The following is a 25310-nucleotide window of genomic DNA, read 5'->3' as shown; positions in this document are numbered from 1 at the left end:
GATACTCTCTGCAAATAATGGAATTCTTAAAAAAAAAAAAAGGTTTTATGGACACTCAAGAAAGAATCTCTTCAAAGCCCAGCTGTAAATCAGTACAAGTGAGCATGTGCAAACTTCATGCTGCCTTGTTTGCCCAGCTAATTCCTAAGTTGACCCATTTAATCCTTAATTGGGTTTCCTTGGTGGCTCAGCGGTAAAGAATCCATCTGCAATGCAGGAGCTGCAGAAGACATGGGTTCAATTCCTTGGTCAGGAAGATCCCTAGGAGAAGGGGATGGCAACTCACTCCATTAGTCTTGCCTGGAGAATCCCATGGACAGAGGAGCCTGGTGAGCTACTGTCCATAGGGATCGCAAAGAACTGGACATGACTGAAGTGACTTAAAATGCACACAGGCAATCCTTAGATAGTTATTCACCTTTCATTTGAATTTCAAATATTTTAGGAGACATTTGAATTTGCCACAGCTATTAGGGTCTGATTAATAACTCCTTCCAGTCTTACTGCCTTTAACTGTTGTAAGAAAACTGATGTGCTGTGTGATTCTGAGCATGAAAATAAGATATCCATCCAATGATCTCTTTTTTCTTGTTTGTCAAATGAAAAATAACAGAAGCTAAAGCAGAATCCCTTAAGTCTGACTGTTTCTTTAGCTACTGCTTGTAGTGTTTCTCACCATTGTGCTTTATTCTTCCATTAATATGGTCTCTCTTTCCTTCATCCACCCATATCTAACATCACATCAAGATTTACTACATATAACATTGTATAGGAGATAATACTTGAAGATTTAGGGGTAATGGAATTCGGGGAATTGTGTAACAATATATGATAAGGAAAAACACCAAATTGAATACTAGGCTTCCCTCTTCATTAAGGTACTTCAGATATCACATATTTATTCCTCAGGCCCAATCTCTTTTCATATTACTAGATTCCCACTCTCCTCTTCCTCCAGGTTATCAAGAAAGACCTGCATATGCTTGTTAACCTATTCAACAGAATAGTTTTCTATCTCTTTCTTTCTATCTTGAAACTCACTGAGGTGCTTTACTAAATAAGAAATTAATCTATTCAAGTTCAGAATACAGGACTCAGACACATAAAGAACCAATCTGCAAAGACATGTAAATAAGAGATGTTTTATCTTTAGTACATTCTGGACTGTGGACAGAGCAACCTCCAGGGGTTGTGGATATCAGTTGGGGTTCTTCCTATTCCATTTGTGACATATGCTGTATACAGTGGATTTTACAAGATCCCACAATTATCCTAGGATTTTCATCTAATACTGGCCAAAACTTTGTTCTTTTCTTACTGGGCAAATTTCAAAGGCCCAAAAATTGCATGTGAATTGAGAAAGCTCATGGAGTTCAGACAAACTTTGAACTCCAAGTGGCAGGGAACAGAATTGAAAATTTCACAGAAACACCTTTATTTTCAGGGTTAGCTCAGCAGGGACCAGGCAGTATAGAACAGGTGAGAATGAAAGCTAATCAAGAAAGGAAATCATTTCAAACAACAACATCAGTTCCAAAAGCCATGATTCACAATCAGGGCACTAGTAGGGTCGGTTTTTATTTTAAGCAAAGCATCCCTTTTCCTTGATGCTCATAACCAGTTCAGAAGAATGTTCCACTCCAGGCTTCTTTCTTATGTCTCATAAATAAATCATCAAGATAAAAATAGCTGCTTCTCTCACAGTTAAAGCAAAAAGAAAGTAAAGGTTTTAGCAATCTACCTCCACTTTTCTTTTTCTGTTTTCTTGTAACAATATCTAGGTAACTCTGAGGGCAAGAACTGTTCAAGGATACATGCAGGCTGATTTTGAAGGAAAACATTGATGATACTGAATGTTATTTAAAATCTGGTATTGGTCAGTGTTTTATCTGAAACATATCTCACTTTATCCTCCTCTTATAAAATTCACTCATTTTGGATATATTTGAGGATACAATTGTACTATATATCTTTTGCTCCAGTACTCTTGCCTGGAAAATCCCATGGATGGAGGAGCCTGGTAGGCTGCTGTCCATGGGGTCTCGAAGAGTCGGACATGACTGAGCGACTTCTCTTTCACTTTTCACTTTCATGCACTGGAGAAGAAAATGTCAACCCATGCCAGTGTTCTTGCCTGGAGAATCCCAGGGACGGGGGAGCCTGGTGGGCTGCCATCTATGGGGTTGCACAGAGTCGGACACGACTGAGGCGACTTAGCAGTAGTAGCAGAATAAAAATAGTGCTTCTGTTAGAAGAAACTAAAACTCCCAGGGTTATGAAAGTAAATACCAAATGGTTTTCCTTCTTGTGTCAATGGATACAATAATTCCTGAAATTTAGGGGAGTGTTTTGTAAAGTAGAGTTGTAAATGAAAGTAGATTCACTTACTTACTTTAGAGAAGAGTCTGGCAATAAGTTCTGTCTTTTACCTTTGTATATGACTAACATATATTTCTTTCAATTTCAGGGATTTAGCTAGCAAATAGAGACAGCTTATTCTTCCAATGTCTGGCAGCACCTTTTTTTTTAAATTAATTGTATATATTTTTGATTCATTTTTCCCTGCTATTCAGAAAGACACCAGAAGAGATGTATATATCTTGAATTGTGTAACTTCCCTCTTCTGAGATTGTCTTAGAGTTCTGATATATGGAGCATTTATTTAATACAAAGAGAACATTGTAGTTACTCTGAAATGATCTAAAGCATACTATTACATATTCATTAAACTTCACATAACTAAGGACTGAATTATCATTATACTCATATTTAATTACTTAGCAATTCCAAATCTTGGCTAGAGTATATCTTTATATTTTAGAGCTACATATGCCATTGCACAATTTACCTTAAAATATCCCTGCAACTTTCAACTTAGTCTTAGGATATGGAAAGTTTTATCGACTATCACTCTCACCCTTATAACAACAACAAAACATTGGGTAATATATAAAATCATAATCTTCTGTTACACATTAGAGAGCTGAGTTTACAGAGAAATCTACTAACTCAAAAGATCAGAAGGACACTCTTCCAAGAAGAGAATGACTGTTAGTGCTTCCTTATGGGGACAAAAAATGTTCTTTGGGATTCAGTAAACAAAGGATGTGGTCATAAAGCCGCTAACCACTGTATTGGCCCAGTGGTACAGCCTGAAGAAAATTCAGAATTAAAAAAAAAAAAAACCAGGATACTGGCTCTAGGCAGCTAAAGCACATATCAAAGGAATAATTTCAATGAACTCACACTCTTGCATCATCCCATACATAGAAACATGCTAAATTCATTAGCTTGAGACTTCTTGATTTTCTTTAATTAGCAGCAATTTTTGATGTTCAATTACTTTTACTTTAGTTCAGTTTTTGCAAAAATTCCTATATATCCTGGCCCTCTCCTTGCCTATTTGAAATAGTCCCTCAGAGCTATATGAGAGGCTATACCCAGGCTTAATTTCTCAGTAAAGTCTGCCTGTGCCATGTTGTGCTTAGTAGCTCAGCTGTGTCCGACTCTTTGCAACCCCATGGACTATAGCCTCTGACATGGAATTCTCCAGGAAAGAATACTAGAGTGGGCTGCCCTGCCTTCCTCCAGAGAATCTTCCCAACCCAGGAATCGAACCCAGGTCTCCCATATTGCAGGCAGATTCTTTACCACCTAGCCACCAGGGATGTTCAAGAAAACCAGAGTGAATAGCCTATCCCTTCTCCAGGGGAACGTCCCAACCCAGGAATCAAACCAGGGTTTCCTGCATAGCAGGTGGGTTCTTTACCAGCTGAGCCCAAAATCTGCCTGCTGCTGCTGCTAAGTTGCTTCAGTCGTGTCCGACTCTGTGCGACTCCATAGACGGCAGCTCATCAGACTCCCCCATCCCTGGGATTCTCTAGGCAAGAACACTGGAGTGGGTTGCCATTTCCTTCTCCAATGCGTGAAAGTGAAAAGTGAAAGTGAAGTCATTCAGTCGTGTCCGACTCTTCGCGACCCCATGGACTGCAGCCTACCAGGCTCCTCTGTCCATGGGATTTTTCAGGCAAGAGTACTGGAGTGGGGTGCCATTGCCTTCTACAAAAGTCTGCCTAATAAAGCATAATTATCAATTTTCATTTTGTGCATTTTCTCAGTCAACCATTTTCTAAGGAAGACACAATAGTCATATAAGCCATTAAGAAAGAAAAAAAATTTCCTCCTTTGGAAGGAGTGCCTCAGAAAGATGTTGTTTTATAAATCCAAAATTTCCAATAGATATATGTCACTTAAGCATAAATTTAAGTGTGGTAAGATGGAAACACTCAGACAGGAGTGCACCCAGCCAGGGCCTATAATAATTAGATCCCTAGATTGGTTACTTCTGGCCCATTAACAGTTTCTCAGTTTGCCCTAGTGAGCTAACAAATATTTTACACATGTCTGACACTGTTTCCAACTGTTTCCCCATCTATTTCCCATGAAGTGGTGGGACCAGATGCCATGATCTTCGATTTCTGAATGTTGAACTTTAAACCAACTTTTTCACTCTCCTCTTTCACTTTCATCAAGAGGCTTTTTAGTTCCTCTTCACTTTCTGCCATAAGGGTGGTGTCATCTGAACAGTATGAAAAGGTATATCCATTGCTGCCCTGCAAATAAGTTTATCAGTACTATCTTTCTAGATTCTGTATATATGCATTAATGTATGATATTTGCTTTTCTCTTTCTGAATTACTTCACTTTGTATAATAGGCTCTAGATTTATCCACCTCATTAGAACTGACTCAATTGTGTTCCTTTTTATGACTAATATTCCATTTTATGTATGTACCAGATCTTATTTATCCATTCATCTATTGATGGACACCTACGTTGCTTCCATGTCCAAGCTACTGTAAATTGTGTGCAATGAACATTGAGGTGCATGTGTCTTTTTCTTTTGTTTTTTAAAGAGGTCTCCATACTGTCTTCCTTAGTGGTTGTATCAACTTACATTCCCACCAACAGTGAAGAATAATTTTTAATAAATGTAAATCAATAGATAAAGGCTGACATTGGGTTATCATGAAAGTATAGAAATCCTGGAAATTTCAGCACAAGAGAAATTAATTCAAACTTGTATGCTTTTATCTAATGACAACATGAGTTACTCATGAAAAATATTGTGGGCATTGCAAGAGACTCCAAAAAGCATCTCTTCTGATGAAGACCTGGGGAAGGGGAATCACAGCTGCTGTGGGCAAGACTTGCCTATATCTCTGCAGAGAAAAGCCTTAGGCAGCTGGGAGTAGGGCAGTGAAGTCTGTGATTTTCAGGACACAGATAAACACCTATCAGTACTAGTGAAAAGAAGAAGACAAACAAAACTTCTTCTGTCCTTGAGAAGCGGCAGAATAACATCCTAGGGCCAAATGGCCAGATCATTAAACATCCCCTGTCACTAGTGGCAGAGCAGGATCACCAAGAAAGGCTTACATATGCTTACTCAGGGACTTATCACCTATCTAAGACTGAGGCCAAACTAAGAACAGGAGTGACGACTTTCTCATTCAGGAGACACCAGTTCCCACCACAAAGCTAGCAAATGTGAAAGAACAAGTAAGGGCTATCCAAAATACTGCTTGGGAAGAGCTAGGAGACTGAAGCAATACCCTCTTTGTGACACAGGAATGAAGAGAAAATTTAAATGGAGAATTGAGCAGCATTATAAATAATCCTCTAACCCTTACTCTAAACAGAGGTAATGTTGGAAAAATTTGAAAACTGGTTATGTTCTGAGTAAAACCATAATAACAGAAAAGTCAAAACTCAATTCAATGCTTAACTAAATTTATTCAATGCTCCATCCAGAGAATGAAGAAAGGAAAGTCCATTCCCAAGAATAAATAAGATTTAACTCAGTCTCCACTGCCTTGCAAAAGTTATATCTCTTTTAACCACAAATTATGAAACATACAAATGAACAGGAAAATAAAAACACTGGCAAAGGATAAAATCATCAACAGAATAAGAGTCAAATATTATACTGTTATTTGGACATTTGGATGGGAAATATAAATAATTCTTATTAAGATGTTAAAGGCTTTAGTGGAAAATGTGTATAATATGAATAAAGAGGTATAGGATTTTAGCAGAAAGAAAGTACAATAAAACATAAAATATAAATGATAGACATAAAAACACTGTAAGAGATTGATATACTAAACAATAGAGCCAAAAATCTTACATAAGACTAAACAAAATAAATCTTTCCCCATCTACCCAGACACACTCTCTCTCTCTCACACACACATACACTCACACACTACATATCTTAATAAAATTCTTGAAAACTAAAGAGAAATATGAAAATCTGGAAGGCAATCTGAAAAAAAAATATACAGAGTAACAAAGATAAGAATTACAAAGAAAATTATTTATAACTTTTGTTAAAAATTATGAAAATCAGAAGACCTTGGAGTAATGCCTTTAAAGTACAAAAGGAGTGTGTGGGGAGGTGCCCTCTCCATCAACAATATATCTCTGGAATATAAAAGATAAATGTTATGTTTTTAGATTAAAAAACAACAGAAAAATACTCATTGCCAGTATCCTTGTTCTTTAAGAAATATTCAAAGAAAGTTATACAGGCAGAAAGACTATGACACCAAAAGAACCTTTCATCTACACAAAGAAAAGGAAGAGAGATCTTAGTGACATAATTAAGGTAAATAAAATTTATTTTTTTTGTATTTTAATTGTTCTAAAGAGTGATTGCCTAAAGTAAAAAGATTATCAATAGTTAGCATGGGTTTTTTTTGTTGTTATTCAGTAGCCAGTTGTGTTCAACTCTTTGTGATCTCATGGACTGCAGCACACTAGGCATCCCTGTCACTCACCATCTCCTGGAATTTGCCCAAGTTCATGGCCACTGCATGGATGATACCATCCTGCTATCTCATCCTCTGACGCACTCTTCTCCTTCTGCCCTCAATTTTTCCCAGCATCAGAGACTTTTCCAATGAGTCGGTTGTTCAAATCAGGTGGCCAAAATACTGAAGCTTCGGCTTCAGCATCAGCCCTCCCAATGAGTATTCATGGTTGATTTCCTTTAAGATTCAATGGTTTGATCTCCTTGCTGTCCAAGGGACTCTCAGGAATCTTCTCCGGCACTATCGTTTGAAGGCATCATTTTTTGGCACTCTGCCTTTTTTATGGTCCAGCTCTCACAGCTGTATGCGACCACGACTGGGAAGACCATACCCTTGACTATATGGATCTTTGTCAGCAGAAGTCTGTCAACTCACTGTCTAGGTTTGTCATAGCTTTCCTGCCAAGAAGCATTCATCTTCTGATTTCATGGCTTCAGTCACCATCTGCAATAATTTCGGAAACCAGAAAAGGAAATCTGTCACACTTCCACCTTTTCCCCTTCTATTTGACATGAGTAATGGGGCCAGATGCCATGACCTTAGTTTATTTAAATATTTATTTACTTTTTTAAATTTAAATTTATTTATTTTAATTGGGGGCTAATTACTTTACAATATTGTATTGGTTTTTGCCATACATCATCATGAATCTGCAACGGGTGTACAGGTGTTCCCCATCCTGAACCCCCCTCCAACCTCCCTCCCTGTGCCATCCTTCTGGGTCATCCCAGTGCACCAGCCCAAGGCATCCTATATCATGCATCGAACCTGGACTGGCGATTAGTTTCTTATATGATGTTATACATGTTTCAATGCCATTCTCCCAAATTATCCCACCCTCTCCCTCTCCCACACAGTCCAAAAGACTGTTCTATATATCTGTGTCTCTTTTGCTGTCTTGCATACAGGGTTATCGTTACCATCTTTCTAAATATCATATATATGCATTAGTATACTACATTAGTGTTTTTCTTTCTGGCTTACTTCACTCTGTGTAATAGGCTCCAGTTTCATCCACCTCATTAGAACTGATTCAAATGTATTCTTTTTAATGGCTGAGTAATACTCCATTGCTACGGTTTTTCCACTGGTCATGTATGGATGTGAGTGTTGGACTGTGAAGAAGGCTGAGTGCTGAAGAATTGATGCTTTTGAACTGTGGTGTTGGTTCTTATCCATTCGTCTGCTGATGGGCATCTAGGTTGCTTCCATGTCCTGGCTATTATAAACGGTGCTGTGATGAACATTGGGGTACATGATTCTCTTTCAATTCTGCTTTCCTCGGTGTTTATGAGCAGCAGTGGGATTGCTGGGTCATATGGCAGTTCTATTTCCAGTTTTTTAAGGAATCTCCACACTCTTCTCCATAGTGGCTGTACTAGTTTGCATTCCCACCAACAGTGTAAGAGGGTTCCCTATTCTCCACACCCTCTCCAGCATTTACTGCTTGTAGACTTTTGGATCACAGTCATTCTGACTGGCATGAAATGATACCTCATTGTGGTTTTGATTTGCATTTCTCTGATAATGAATGATGGTGAGCATCTTTTCATGTGTTTGTTAGCCATCTGTATGTCTTCTTTGGAGAAATGTCTTTTAGTTCTTTGGCCCATTTTTTGATTGGGTCGTTTATTTTTCTGGAATTGAGCTTCAGGAGTTGCTTGTATATTTTTGAGATTAGTTGTTTGTCAGTTGCTTCATTCACTATTATTTTCTCCCATTCAGAAGGCTGTCTTTTCACCTTGCTTAGAGTTTCTTTTGTTTTGCAGAAGCTTTTAAGTTTAATTAGGTCCCCTTTGTTTATTTTTGCTTTTATTTCCAGTATTCTGGGAGGTGGATCATAGAGGATCCTGCTGTGATTTATGTCAGAGAGTGTTTTGCCTATGTTCTCCTCTAGGAGTTTTATAGTTTCTGGTCTTATGTTTATATCTTTAACCCATTTTGAGTTTATTTTTGTGTATGGTGTTATAAAGTTCCATTCTTTTACAAGTGGTTGACCAGTTTTCCCAGCACCACTTGTTAAAGAGATTGTCTTTACTCCATTGTATATTCTTGCCTCCTTTGGCAAAGATAAGGTGTCCATAGGTGCATGGATTTATCTCTGGGCTTTCTATTTTGTTCCATTGATCTATATTTCTGTCTTTGTGCCAGTACCATACTGTCTTGATGACTGTGGCTTTGTAGTAGAGCCTGAAGTCAGGCAAGTTGATTCCTCCAGTTCCATTCTTCTTTCTCAAGATTTTTTGTATTTCTCGAGGTTTTTTGTATTTCCATACAAATTGTGAAATTATTTGTCCTAGCTCTGTGAAAAATACCTTTGGTAGCTTGATATGGGTTGCATTGAATCTATAGATTGCTTTGAGTGGTATACTCATTTTCACTATATTGATTCTTCCCATCCATGAACATGGTATATTTCTCCACCTATTAGTGTCCTCGTTGATTTCTTTCATCAGTGTTTTATAGCTTTCTATATATAGATCTTTAGTTTCTTTAGGTAGATACATTCCTAAGTATTTTATTCTTTTCATTGCAAAGGTGAATGGAATTGTTTCCTTAATTTCTCTTTCTACTTTCTCATTATTAGTGTATAGGAATGCAAGGGATTTCTGTATATTGATTTTATATCCTGCAACTTTACTATATTCATTGATTAGCTCTAGTAATTTTCTGGTGGAGTCTTTAGGGATTTATATGTAGAGGATCATGTCATCTGCAAACAGTGAGAGTTTTACTTCTTTTCCAATTTGGAATCCTTTTATTTCTTTTTCTGCTCTGATTGCTGTGGCAAGAACTTCCAAAACTATGTTGGATATTAGTGGTGAAAGTGGGCACCCTTGTCTTGTTCCTGACTTTGGGGAAATGCTTTCAATTTTTCACCATTGAGGACAATATTTGCTGTGGGTTTGTCATATATAGCTTTTATTATGTTGAGGTATTTCCTTCTATTCCTGCTTTCTGGAGAGTTTTTTTTTTTTTAAATCATAAATAGATATTAAATGTTGTCAAAGGCTTTCTCTGCATCTATTGAGATAATCATATGGCTTTTATTTTTCAATTTGTTAATGTGGTGTATTACATTGATTGATTTGCAGATATTGAAGAATCCTTGCATCAAGGGGATAAAGCCCACTTGGTCATAGTGTATGATCTTTTTAATGTGTTGTTGGATTCCAATTGCTAGAATTTTGTTAAGGATTTTTGCATCTACGTTCATCAGTGATATTGGCCTATATTTTTCTTTTTTTTGTGGCTTCTTTGTCAGGTTTTGGTATTAGGGTGATGGTGGCCTCATAAAATTTGTTTGCAAGTTTACCTTTCTCTGCAATTTTCTGGAAGAGTTTGAGTAGGATAGGTGTTAGCTCTTCTCTAAATTTTTGGTAGAATTCAGCTGTGAAGCCATCTGGACCTGGGCTTTTGTTTGCTGGAAGATTTCTGATTACAGTTTCAATTTCCATGCTTGTGATGGGTCTGTTAAGGTTTTCTATTTCGTCCTGGTTCAGTTCTGGAATGTTGTACTTTTCTAAGAATTTGTCCATTTCTTCCACGTTGTCTATTTTATTGGCATATAATTGCTGATAGTAGTCTCTTATGATCCTTTGTATTTCTGTGTTGTCTGTTGTGATCTCTCCATTTTCATTTCTAATTTTATTGATTTGATTTTTCTCTCTTTGTTTCTTGACAGTCTGGCTAGTGGTCTGTCAATTTTGTTTATCCTTTCAAAGAACCAGCTTTTGCCTTTGTTGATTTTTGCTATGGTCTCTTTTGTTTCTTTTGTATTTATTTCTGTCCTAATTTTCAAGTTTTCTTTCCTTCTACTAATCCTGGGATTCTTCATTTCTTCCTTTTCTAGTTGCTTTAGATGTAGAGTTAGGTTATTTATTTGATTTTTTTCTTGTTTCTTGAGGTATGCCTGTATTGCTATGAACTTTCCCCTTAGCACTTCTTTTACAGAGTCCTCTGGGTTTTGGGTTGTTGTATTTTCATTTTCATTCATTTCTATGCATATTTTGATTTCTTTTTTGATTTCTTCTGTGATTTGTTGGTTATTCAGCAGCGTGTTGTTCAGCCTCCATGTGTTGGAATTTTTAATAGTTTTTCTCCTGTATTTGAGATCTAATCTTACTGCATTGTGGTCAGAAAAGATGCTTGGAATGATTTCAACTTTTTTGAATTTACTGAGGCTAGATTTATGGCCCAGCATGTGATCTATCTTGGAGAAGGTTCTGTGTGTGCTTAAGAAAAAGGTGAAATTCATTGTTTTGGGGTGAATTGTCCTATAGATATCAATTAGGTCTAACTGGTCTATTGTATCATTTAAAATTTGTGTTTCCTTGTTAATTTTCTGTTTAGTTGATCTATCTGTATGTGTGAGTGGGGTATTAAAGTCTCCCACTATTATTGTGTTCTTGTTAATTTCCCCTTTCATACTTGTTAGCATTTGTCTTACATATTGTGGTGCTCCTATGTTGGGTGCATATATATTTATAATTGTTATATCTTCTTCTTGAATTGATTCTTTGATCATTATCTTTGTCTCTTTTCACAGTATTTGTTTTAAAGTCTATTTATCTGATATGAGTATTGCTACTCCTGCTTTCTTTTGGTCTCTATTTGCATGGAATATCTTTTTCCAGTCCTTCATTTTCAGTCAATATGTGTCCCTGTTTTGAGGTGGGTCTCTTGCAGACAATATATATAGGGGTCTTGTTTTTGTATCCATTCAGCCAGTCTTTGTCTTTTGTTTGGGGCATTCAACCCATTTACATTTAAGGTAATTATTGATAAGTATGATCCCGTTGCCATTTACTTTATTGTTTTAGGTTCGAGTTTATACACCCTTTTTGTGTTTCTTGTCTAGAGAATATCCTTTAACATTTGTTGGAGAGCTGGTTTGGTGGTGCTGAATTCTTTCAGCTGTTGCTTGTCTGTAAAGCTTTTGATTTCTCCTTCATATTTGAATGAGATCCTTGCTGGGTACAGTAATCTGGGCTGTAGGTTATTTTCTTTCATCACTTTAAGTATGTCTTGCCATTCCCTCCTGGCCTGAAGAGTTTTTATTGAAAGATCAGCTGTTATCCTTATGGGAATCCCCTTGTCTATTATTCATTGTTTTTCCCTTGCTGCTTTTAATATTTGTTCTTTGTGTTTGATCTTTGTTAATTTGATTAATATGTGTCTTGGGGTGTTTCGTCTTGGGTTTATCCTGTTTGGGACTCTCTGGGTTTCTTGGACTTAGGTGATTATTTCCTTCCCCATTTTATGGAAGTTTTCAACTATTATCTCCTCAAGTATTTTCTCATGGTCTTTCCTTTTGTCTTCTTCTTCTGGGATGCCTATGATTCGAATGTTGGAGCATTTCATATTGTCCTGGAGGCCTCTGAGATTGTCCTTATTTCTTTTAATTCATTTTTCTTTTTTCCTCTCTGATTCATTTATTTCTACCATTCTATCTTCTAATTCAATAATCCTATCTTCTGCCTCCATTATTCTACTATTTGTTGCCTCCAGAGTGTTTTTGATCTCATTTATTGCATTATTCATTATATATCGACTCTTTTTTATTTCTTTTAGGTCCTTGTTAGACCTTTCTTGCATTGTCCCAATCCTTTTCTCCAGGTTGTTTATCTGTGATTCCATTTTGATTTCAAGATTTTGGATCATTTTCACTATCATTATTTGGAATTCTTTATCAGGTAGATTCCCTATCTCTTCCTCTTTTGTTTGGTTTGGTGGGCATTTATCTTGTTCCTTTACCTGCTGGGTATTCCTCTGTTTCTTCATCTTATTTATATTGCTGAGTTTGTGGTGGCCTTTCTGTATTCTGGTATTTTGTGGAGTTCTCTTTATTTTGGAGCTTCCTCACTGTGGGTGGGGTTGTACCAATGGCTTGTCAAGGTTTCTTGGTTAGGGAACCTTGTGTCAGTGTTCTAGTGGGTGGAGCTGGATTTCTTCTCTCTGAATTGCAATTAAGTGTCCAGTAATGAGTTATGAGATGTCAATGGTTTGGGAGTAACTTTGGGCAGCCTGTATATTGAAGCTCAGGGCTGTGTTCCTGTGTTGCTGGAGAATTTGCATGATATGTCTTGCTCTGGAACTTGTTGGCCCTTGGGTGGTGCTTGGTTTCAGTGTAGGTGAGAAGGCAATGGCAACCCACTCCAGTGCTCTTGCCTGGAAAATCCCATAGACGGAGGAGCCTGGTGGGCTGCAGTCCATGGAATTGCTAAGAGTCGGACATGACTGAGCGACTTCACTTTCAGTTTTCATTTTCATGCATTGGAGAAGGAAATGGCAATCCACTCCAGTGTTATTGCTTGGAGAATCCCAGTGATGGGGGAGCCTGGTGGCCTGCCATCTATGGGGTCGCACAGAGTTGGACACGACTGAAGCAACTTTGCAGCAGCAGCAGCAACATGGAGGCATTTGATGAACTGTCGATTAATATTCCCTGGAGTCAGGAGTTCTCTGGTGTTCTCAGGATTTGGACTTAAGCCTCCTGCTTCTGGCTTTCAGTCTTATTTTTACAGTAGTCTCAAGACTTCTCCTTCTATACAGCACCATTGATAAAACATCTAGGTTAAAGATGAAAAGTTTCTCCACAGTGAGGGACAACCAGAGAGGTTCCCAGAGTTACATGGAGAAGAGAAGAGGGAGGAGGGAATTAGAGGTGACCTGAATGAGATGAGGTGGATTCAAAAGAGTAGAGAGCAAGCTAGCCAGTAATCACTTTCTTATGTGCGTTCCACAGTCTGGACCACTCAGAGATGTTCACAGAGTTATACAGAGAAGAGAAGAGGGAGGAAGGAGACTGAGGTGGCCAGGAGGATAAAAAGGGGGCGGCGGATCAAAAGGAGAGAGACAGATGCAGCCAGTAATCAGTTCCCTAAATGTTCTCCCCTGTCCGGAACACACTGGTGATTCATAGAGTTGGGTAGAGAAGAGAAGGGGGAGGGAGGAGACAGAGGCGACCTGGTGGAGAAAAAGGAGAGTCCAAAGGGGGAGAGAGCAATCAAGCCAGTAATCTCGCTCCCAAGTAAAAATGGGTACTGAAGATTGGGTTCTTAAAGGTACAAAATTGATAACAAATACCAAAAAGCAAAGATTAAAAATCTAGAGTAGAGGTTGGATTTTCAAAAATACAATATTAAAAAAGAAGAAAAAAATAGACAAAAGAAGACAAAGTCACAAAAATTATATATATATGAAGTTTGCTTTAAAAAAATAAGGTCTTTTTTTTTGCAAAGTAATAGTAAATTATAAAAATGAAAACTAAAGGAGTAATAGAGGATTTAAAAATTTTAAAAAATTTAAAAAATGATCATAAAAATAACAAAAATATATCTAGGACTTTCTCTGGTGTTGTTATGGGCAGTGTGGGGTCAGTTCATTTTCGGATTGTTCCTTGGTCTGGCTTATATTTCTCAAGATCTATAGGCCCCTTCCTATGTAGTCAGTACTAACTACAGGGTTTTAATCTATTGCACCTGTCACTTCCAAGGCGGTTCCCTCTGTTTTAGCTTCTTCTGTTTACTGGTCTCTTCAGTGTCTGATTTCCACCCTAACACAAGGGGGGCAGCAGTGGACACTCTTTTTAGGCTCACTTGTTCAGTCATGCTGTGGGGAGGGAGGGACGCTGCAAACAAGTAACACTGGAGTGTGCTTGCAGTGTCTTAGCTACAGTGGACCTGCCCCCACTCACGGTGGATGTGCCCTCCCTGCCCACACTGCTCAGGCTGTAGGTTGCTCTGCCAGGAACCATCAGAGGCTGGCCCTGGGCTTCATGCACCTCCCAGGTCTAAGCCGCTCAGGTTCAGGCACTCTGGTAGTCCTCAGAGGTACAGACTCGGTTGGGCCTGCGTTTTGTGCCCTTCCCAGGTCTGAGCAGCTTAGGTGATGAGGTGTTTGGGGAGCGTCGTTGCTGTGACTTATCGCTTCCCCAGTCCCTGCCACCCGGTTTTCTGGGTGTACAGGAGGCACACCTTCTCAGGTGGATGTTGACTGTCCAGAACCCCAAGAAGTTTTAGTTAGCAAAGAAGCCTACTTGCAGTTTGGTAGATAATGTCTTTCTGGGGCTGCGATTGCCCCCTTCCGGCTCTGGCTGCCTGTCACCAGAGGAGGATGGTCTGCAGACGGCTAGTTCTGTTCAGTCCTTTGTTCTGTGCGCGGGCCTGGCGCTGTCTTAGGTTAGGACTTTTCGCGTGGTAGCTGTTTCACAGTCTGGTTTGCTAGCCCAAGTTAGTTCACTCAGATTGCCCTCAGGGCATTCAGGCCCAGTCCTTACTCTAAGCAATGCAGCCCGAGCCTCCCTGCCCAGCCCCTGCTTGCTAGTGGATGGTGCAGGCGTCTGCACTGCTTCTCCACTGGGGGAGTTACCACTGGGCTCATAATCTGTGGAGTTTAATTATTTATTTATTTTTCCTCCCTGTTATGCTGCCCTCTTTGCTTCCAAGGCTTGCCACAGGCTTGGCAGTGAGAGTGTTTCCTGGTGTTTGGAAACTTCTCTTTTTAAGACTCTCTTCCTGGAACAGAAGGGACTCTCTTCCTGTCCCTATCTCTTTTGTCTCTTTTTTTTTGTCTTTTATATTTTTTCCTACCTCCTTTTGAAGACAACGGGGGCTGCTTTTCTGGGTGCCTGATGTCCTCTGCCGGCATTCAGAAGTTGTTTTGTGGAATTTACTCAGCGTTTAAATGTTCTTTTGATGAATTTGTGCAGGAGAAAGTGGTCTGCCATCTTATTTCTCCACCATCTTCCTGTGGTTCCATTTTTTTAAATATTTAATCTTAAGCCAGCTTTTTCACTCTTGTCTTTCACCCTCATCAAGTTTCTTTAGTTCCTCTTTGCTTTTCACCATTAGAGTGCTATCATCTGCATATCTGAGGCTGTTGTTTCTTCTGCCTATCTTGATTCCAGCTTGTAACTCATTCAGCCAAGAATTTCTCATGATGTCCTCAGCATATAGGTTAAATAAACAGGGTGACAGCAGACAACCTTGTTGTACTCCTTTCTCTATCCTGAACCAGTCAGTTGTTCCATATAGGGTTCTAACTGTTGCTTCTTGACCCACATACACGTTCCTCAGGAGACAGGTAAGATATTCCCATCTCTTTAAGAGCTTGTCACTGTTTGTTATGATCCACACAGTCAAAAGCTTTAGTGTAGTTGATGAAACAGAGGTAGATGCTTTTCTGGAATTCTCTTGCTTTCTCCATGATCCAGTGAATGTTGTCAATTTGATATTTGGTTCTTGTGCCTTTTCTAAACCCAGCTTGGACATCTGGAAGTTCTTGGTTCACAAAATGCTGAAGCCTAGCATGCAAGACTCTAACCATGACCTTTCTAGCATGGGACATAAGTGTAATTGTCCCATGGTGTGAACATTCTTTAGTACTGCCCTTCTTGGGAATTGAGATGAGGATTCACTTTTTCCAGTCCTTTGGCCACTGCTTGGTCTTCCAGATTTGCTGACATATTGTGTACAACACTTTAATAGCATTATCTTTTAGGGTTTTGAATAGCTCTACTGGAATTCCATCGCATCCACTAGCTTTATTGATGGCACTGCTTCCTAAGGCCTACTTGACTTCATACTCCAGAATGTCTGGCTCAGAATGACTGACCACACTATCATGGTTATCTGGTTCATTAAGATCTTTTTTGTACAGTTCTTCCATGTATTCTTTCCATCTCTTCTTCATCTCTTCTACATCTACTAGGTCTCGACCATTTCTGTCTTTTATTGTGCCCAACTTTGGGCAAAATATTCTCTTGATATTCCCAATTTTCCTGAAGATATCTCTAGTCTTTCCCCCTTGTGTTGTTTTCCTCTATTTTTATTCATTGTTCATTAAAAAAAGTCCTTCTTGTTTCTCCTTGTTCTTCTTTGGAACTCTGCCTTTAGTTGGGTGTACTTTTATGGATCACTGTCTTGTCATGGTGAAGGGGCTTGCATAACTCAATAAAGCTATGAGTCATGCCATTTAGGGCCACCTAAGACAGACAGGTCATAGTGGAGAGTTCTCACTAAATGTGATTCACTGGAGGAGGGAATGGCAAATCATTCCAGTACACTTAATGTGAGAACCTGATGAACTGTATAAAAAGAAGTTATGTTCATATAATATGTCAAAGGTAAATACATTAAAATAATATTGGCAAAAAAGGATGGAGGAGATTGGAGTCAATTGAAAATAATCCTTTATTCTATACATGCAGTGGTTATGTATTTGAAGGTAGACTTTGACTGTTTAAGACACATATTGCAAACTCAACGGTAACCTACGAAAGCATTTTAAAAAGAGATATAAATAACAATTCAATATTTGAAATAAGATACATAAAATGCTCAATCTTAAACTTCTTTCAGGAAAATTGAATGGATATATATTTCCCTATTTTCTTGAGTACAATTTGATCTATGGGCATTAGATATAAAACCAACATAAGAAAACTCTAAAAAGTGAATAAAAGAAGACAGACTTCCTAGGGAACTTAAAATCCAAGGAATGATATGGTGGTGAATTCCTTGAAATTTTTCTTTGCCTCACTTACGCCAGACTTTTAGGGGAAGAAGCCAGCAACCCAGAGGTACTAATGGTCACAGACTAAAAAGGAGAAAAAAAGAAACAATAAAATCTTGAACTCTGTAGTCAAGGACCAGGAAAGTGGTAGCTCAGCAAAATAGAAAACCCTCAGACAACAACTTCTCTATTCCAGCCAAGCACCACAGAAGAAAACCGTGTTCTTCTTACTGAATGTAAGTTCCTATGCATGATACACAGGAAAGCCAAACAAACTGAAACATCAGAGTTTGGACCAGAGAAAGGTTTATTGCATGGCCAAACAAGGAAACAGGTGACTTGTGCCCCGAAATCCCTGAACTCCTTGAAGGGTTTCAGCAAAACACTTTTAAAGGCAAGTTGAGGGAGGTGCATTATTAATTCCTGTTAACTTCTCGGTGTAGGAATCCTTTGTTTTTGCAGCTGTCCACACAAGTCAAGTCATGATGTTCTCCAACAAGACAAATATTACTTTTGGTTCTGCAAATTTTTATCTCTATATGAATAGACTCTTAAAGGTCAGAGTCTGAAGAATAGGCTACTCTATATATTAAGGCTATGTGCAACATTCTTTTACAAAAGGCATGAGCCAGCATGACTAAGCACAGGAAACAGAGCACAGAGTTTAAAGTAAAAGGAACAGATCTAATATGGAGTCAGATTTGTTCTTCCCTATTACAATCTCACCTGTACCCTTGATAACACAGATTACATAGGAAGCCCAGGTTTCTACCCTTTGGAGACTCTATGTCCTATTTGCTCTGAGTAGGGTCAAAGAGGAATGAGTAGAAAGCCAGGACCTTCATTCTCACTGGGCACTAACAATCTCTCACACATTAATGGTCAGTAGAAACCATGTAGATGTCTAGATTTACACCCACAGCAGTAATGAGGATCACATTCATTCCAAGTGGAGTGATGCCAGAGGCAACCCAGTGTAGAGTGAAGACTTTCATTGTTGTGTGTGCATGTGTTACTCAGCAGTTATGAGGTCAACCAACCTCAGGGTCAGTGGAGACCACATAGAGTCAGAACTCTTACTTCTACCCAACAGTAATGAGATACCCTCCCCTCAAGTATCCTCAGTATCCACATAGAGAATCTGGGCTTCTAACTCCTCCAATTAATAATGAGACTTCAATCTTCTTCCAATGCCAGACTTGTGTCAGAAAAAGTCAGCTAAAACAGAAAGTATAAATAAGATCAAAAATTTCATGACATAATACAAAAATGACAAGGAGGCAACTGAAAATCACTCATCATGCTAAGATTCTGCTAGATCTGAAACTTATTGAAAAAAAATTAATAGATATAAACATTGAGATGACAGAGGTGTTAGAATTATCTGACAAATATATAAAAGCACTATGGAAAAAAGTGCCTCAATGCACAATTACAAACATGCTTGAAGTAAATTAGAAAAGAAATGTGTCAGCCAATATACAGAAAATCAAAGAAAGAGAAGATAAAAAGAACCAAACAGAAATTATAAAGCTGAAAAGTATAATAACTCGAATAGAATTTTCAGTAAATGAACACAATTGCAGAATAAAGGGGCAGAAAAAAATATCAATGAACTGGAAATAGAGTAATAGAAATTAAAAATTAAAGAGCAAAAGAAACAGAGAAAATAGCATGAAAAATATTGATAAAGCCTCAGAGACCTGTGGAATTATATTAAAAACTCTGACATGGATACATCACTGGAATCAAAGAAGAATAGAAAGAGATTGAGCCTGAAAAGGTGCTTGAAGGAATAATGTGAAACTCTCCAAATTTGAGAACAGATATAAATGGAGAGAATTAAGAAAGTAGGTAAAAGCAAACAGAATGTACACAAAGAAACCCACACCAAAACATATTATAGTCAAATTTCGGAAAGCTAAAGGCAAATAAAAATTTTCTAAAGCAGTAAGGGGAAGTGACACCTTGCCTACAAAGGAAAAATATTTGTATGATGTAGGTTTGTCATTAGAAAGCATGGAGACCAGAAAAAGAATTGTAAAACATTTTTCAAGGGCTGAAAGAAAAGAATGGATACTTTGGGCACACAATCCTTTACCCAGAGAAAATATTCATCAGGAATGAAGAAGAAATCAAGAAGTTTTCAAATGAAAAACAATTAAGATTTGTCACCAATAGACTTACTTTAAAAGAATGGCTAAAGGATATTCTTTAAACAGAAAGGAAACAATAAAAGAAAGAATTTTGGGCATATCAAGAAGGAAGAAAGAAAATAATAATAAAAAATATAGGTAAATACAGTAGATTTGACTTCTCTTGAGTTTTTTCAATTGGATCTGATGCTTGAACCAAAAAATTATAACATCATTAGATATTGCTCTGAATACATGTAGAGAAAATATTTAAGAAAATATATTATAAATGAGATTAAAAAGACATGAAGCATATAGGGTTTCTATATTTAAACTGGCAAGATTATGACACAGGTAGACTGTGATATTATATATGTAAAACTTGTGTTAACTACTATGAAAACTGTAAGAGACACACTACAAATCACTATATGGAAATCTAAATAAGGGAAGACATTGTTAAAGAAAACACTGAAACAAAATACAGAGAGAGCAAATAGAAAACAAAAATGAAATGTCAGACTTGTGTCTCAATATATAAACAAATACATTTAATATAATCCTCCACTGAACAATACATTCTTTTCAAATAATGATGTAACATATACCAAGATGGATAATATTATCTGTTGTTAAAATATCTGAATAATATTTTAAAAAGTCACATAGAGTGTATTCCCAGCAGGAATGGAAACAAACTAGAAGCCAATACAGATAACAGGAAAATGTGGAAATAGTTAGAAATAAAACCAAAAAATCACTTCTAAATAATCATGGTTCCAAGAGGAACTCTAAATTGTTATTTTAAAGTGCATGTAACTGAAAGAAAATAAAAATACAATGTCACAGTGTGTAGTACACAGCTAAAGCAATGCTGAAAAGAAAACTCATAGGGTTAAATTCATATCTTATAAAAGAGGAAAAGTTAAAATCTATAATCTAAGCTCCCATCTCAAGAACTTAGTAAAAGAAGAGGAAAAAGCAATCAGAAGAAAGGAAATAATAAAAGTTGGAGGAGAAATTAATGAAAACAGATGTTATGACTATTAAATGGAAAAAATAGCAATTTGTAAATATACTTAAATTTTAAAAGGAATTGCACATCTAATAAAAGATCAGAAACTAAAAAATAAAGGTAAATCACATTCATAAAATATTAATAATCAAATATAACCTCTAGAATGGAAAACTAATATAACCCAAATTAAAATTTTAAATAAATATATTGTACAGGATTAATGATTAAAAAACTTACTGACCTCTAAGGTAAATTTTGTGAAAAAATATTTATAGAATAGCAGAGTAAAATAGAAATGTAAAATAGAAAAGAATACAGGGAAATTTTTTGAGCAAAGAACTATTTGAAGAAATTATATTTTTAAATTGCCATGTTTAGCTTGGGCCACCATAACAAAATGCTATTGACTGGATAGCTTAAACAATAGAAGTTTATTTCTCACAATTTTGAAGCTAGATAGTCTAAGCTTTACGGCAGAAACAAATTCAATTTCTGGTGACAGCTCTCTTCCTGGTTTGCAGGCAGCTACTTTCCTGCTGTGTCCTCATGTGGCAGTGAAAGATATAAAGAAAGCATATTTGATGTCTTTTATTATAAGAGCAATAATCCCATCATGAGGGCCTCATCCTCATGGCCTCATCTAAGCTTAATTACTTCCCAAAGACCCCCTCCAAATACCATTACTTTGGGGGTTAAGGCTTTAACATAAGGATTTGGGGAAACATAATTTAGTTCATAACAAAGATGTCAAGAATTTGTAAAAAATGTCAACCTCATTGATTCAGGAAGCCAAAAATCCCAATGAACACAAATAAGGCATTTCCCTGGTCCAGTGATTAGTAATGTACCTGCCAATAGAGAGGATGTGGGTTCCATTCCTGGTTCAGAAAAACTCCAAATGCTGTGGGGTAACTGAGCCCGTCCACCACATTTAGTAAGTCTGTGCTCTAGAGCCCATGTCTCAGAACTACTGAGCCTGCATGCTGCAACCACTGAAGCTTGTGAGCCTCAGAGCCCATGTTCTGAAACAAGAGAAGTCACCATAATGAGAAGCCTTCAAACCCCAAAGAGAGTAGCCTTTGCTTGCTGCAACTAGAGAAAGCCATGAGTGGCAACAAAGACCCAAGGCAGCCAAAAATGAAAATTAAGAAAAAAATTAATTAATAAAAAAGTTTTTAAAAGACAAATGAAAATAAATCCCCATCAAGATACATCATAGTTAATCAGTATGACATCAAAATGGAAAAGATCTTTAAAACAGCCAGAGAGAAAAGAAAGAATATTTTTAAGGGCATAAAAATTGGCATGATGGTTGTTTTAACAAAAAAAAAAAAAAGAAATCAGATGACCAAGAATGGTACTACCAATATATTCAGTTCAATTCAGTTCATTTCAGTCGCTCAGGCGTGTTTGACTCTTTGTGATCCCATGAATCGCAGCATACCAGGCCTCCCGGTCCATCACCAACTCCCGGAGTTCACTCAGACTTGCGTCCATCGAGTCAATGATGCCATTCAGCCATCTCATCCTCTGTCGTCCCCTTCTTCTCCTGCCCCCAATCCCTGCCAGCATCACAGTCTTTTCCAATGAGTCAGCTCTTCGCATGAGGTGGCCACAGTACTGGAGATTCAGCATTAGCATCATTCCTTCCAAAGAAATCCCAGGGTTGATCTCTTTCAGAATGGACTGGTTGGATCTCCTTGCAGTCCAAGGGACTCTCAAAAGTCTTCTCCGACACCACAGTTAAAAAGCATCAATTTTTTGCTGCTCAGCCATCTTCACAGTCCAACCCTCACATCCATGCATGACTGCAGGAAAAACTATAGCCTTGACTAGATGGACTTTAGTCGGCAAAGTAATGTCTCTGCTTTTGAATATGCTGTTTAGGTTGGTCATAACTTTTCTTCCAAGGAGTAAGCGTCTTTTAATTTCATGGCTGCAATCACCATCTGCAGTGATTTTGGAGCCCAAACAAATAAAGTCTGCCACTGTTTCCACTGTTTCCCCATCTATTTCCCATGAAGTGATGGGACCGGATGCCATGATCTTCGTTTTCTGAATGTTGAGCTTTAAGCCAACTTTTTCACTCTCCTCTTTCACTTTTATCAAGAGGCTTCTTAGTTCCTCTTCACTTTCTGCCATAAGGGTGGTGTCATCTGCATATCTGAGGTTATTGATATTTCTCCTGGCAATCTTGACTTCAGCTTGTGTTTCTTCCAGTCCAGCGTTTCTCATTATGTACTCTGCATAGAAATTAAATAATCAGGGTGACAATATACAGCCTTGACGTACTCTTTTCCCTATTTGGAGCCAGTCTGTTGTTCCATGTCCAGTTCTAACTGTTGCTTCCTGGCCTGCATACAGATTTCTCAAGAGGTAGGTCAGGTGGTCTGGTATTCCCATCTCTTGAAGAATTTTACAGAGTTTATTGTGATCCACACAGTCAAAGGCTTTGGCATAGTCAATAAAGCAGAAATAGATGTCTTTCTGGAACTCTCTTGCTTTTTCCATGATCCAGCGGATATTGGCAATTTGATCTCTGGTTCCCCTGCCTTTTCTAAAACCAGCTTGAACATCAGGAAGGTCACGGTTCATGTATTGCTGAAGCGTGGCTTGGAGAATTTTGAGCATTACTTTACTAGTGTGTGAGATGAGTGCAATTGTGCAGTAGTTTGAGCATTCTTTGGCATTGCTTTTCTTTGGGATTGGAATGAAAACTGACCTTTTCCAGTCCTGTGGCCACTGCTGAGTTTTCCAAATTGCTGGCATATTGAGTGCAGCATTTTCACAGCATGACCTTTCAGGATTTGAAATAACTCTACTGAAATTCCATCATCTCTGCTAGCTTTTTCGTAGTGATGCTTTCTAAGGCCCACTTGACTTCACATTCCAGGATGTCTGGCTCTAGATGAGTGATCACACCATCGTGATTATCTTGGTTGTGAAGATCTGTTTTGTACAGTTCTTCTGTGTATTCTTGCAACCTCTTCTTAATATCTTCTGCTTCTGTTAGGCCCATACCATTTATTGAGCCCATCTTTGCATGAAATGGTCCCTTGGTATCATTAATTTCTTGAAGATATCTCTATTCTTTCCCATTCTGTTGTTTTCCTCTATTTCTTCACATTGATCATTGAAGAAGGCTTTCTTATCTCCTCTTGCTATTCTTTGGAACTCTGCATTCAGATGCTTATATCTTTCCTTTTCTCCTTGGCTTTTTGCTTGTCTTCTTTTCACAGCTATTTGTAAGGCTTCCCAAGACAGCCATTTTGTTTTTTTGCATTTCTTTTCCATGGAGATGGTCTTGATCCCTGTCTCCTGTACAATGTCACAAACCTTAGTCCATAGTTCATCAGGCACTCTATGTATCAGATCTAGGCCCTTAAATCTATTTCTCACTTCCACTGTATAATCATAAGGGATTTGATTTAGGTCATTCCTGAATGGTCTAGTGGTTTTCCCTACTTTCTTCAATTTGTGTCTGAATTTGGTAATAAGAAGTTCATGATCTGAGCCACAGTCAGCTCCTGGTCTTGTTTTTGTTGACTGTATAGAGCTTCTCCATCTTTGGCTGCAAAGAATATAATCAATCTGATTTTGGTGTTGACCATCTGGTGATGTCCACGTGTAGAGTCTTCTCTTGTGTTGTTGGAAGAGGGTGTTTGCTATGACAAGTGCATTTTCTTGGCAAAACTCTATTAGTCTTTGCCCTGCTTCATTCCATATTCCAAGGCCAAATTTGCCTGTTACTCCAGGTGTTTCTTGACTTCCTACTTTTGCATTCCAGTCCCCTATAATGAAAAGGACATCTTTTTTTTGGGTGTTAGTTCTACAAGGTCTTGTAGGTCTTCATAGAACCATTCAACTTCAGCTTCTTCAGCATTACTGGTTGGGTCCTAGACTTGGATTACTGTGATATTGAATGGTTTGCCTTGGAAACGAACCGAGATCATTCTGTCATTTTTGAGATTACATCCAAGTACTGCATTTTGGACTCTTGTTTACCATGATGGCTACTCCATTTCTTCTGATGGATTCCTGCCCGCAGTAGTAGATATAATGGTCATCTGAGTTAAATTCACCCATTCCAGTCCATTTTAGTTTGCTGATTCCTAGAATGTCGACGTTCACTCTTGCCATCTCCTGTTTGACCACTTCAAATTTGCCTTGATTCATAGACCTGACATTCCAGGTTCCTATGCAATATTGCTCTTTACAGCATCTTACCTTGCTTTTATCATCAGTCACATCCGCAGCTGGGTATTGTTTTTGCTTTGGCTCCATCCCTTCATTCTTTCTGGAGTTATTTCTCCACTGATCTCCAGTAGCATATTGGGCACCTACTGACCTTGGGAGTTCCTCTTTCAGTATCCTATCATTTTGCCTTTTCATACTGTTCATGGGTTCTCAAGGCAAGAATACTGAAGTGGTTTGCCATTCCCTTCTCCTGTGGACCACATTCTGTCAGCTCTCTCCACCATGACCCGCCCGTCTTGGGTTGCCCCGTGGGCATGGCTTAGTTTCATTGAGTTAGACAAGACTGTGGTCTTAATGTGATTAGATTGACAAGTTTTCTGTGCGTATGGTTTCAGTGTGTCTGCCCTCTGATGCCCTCTTGCAACACCTACCATCTTATTTGGGTTTCACTTACCTTGGCCATGGGGTATCTCTTCACAGCTGCTCCAGCAAAGCACAGCTGCTGCTCCTTACCTTGGATGAGGGGTATCTCCTCCCGCCGCCCTTCCTGACCTTCAATGTGGAATG

The sequence above is a fragment of the Oryx dammah genome, unplaced genomic scaffold, assembly GCF_014754425.2.
Source record: "Oryx dammah isolate SB20612 unplaced genomic scaffold, SCBI_Odam_1.1 HiC_scaffold_11203, whole genome shotgun sequence".
Classification (NCBI taxonomy): Eukaryota; Metazoa; Chordata; class Mammalia; order Artiodactyla; family Bovidae; genus Oryx; species Oryx dammah.
This window is presented reverse-complemented; position numbering follows the sequence as displayed.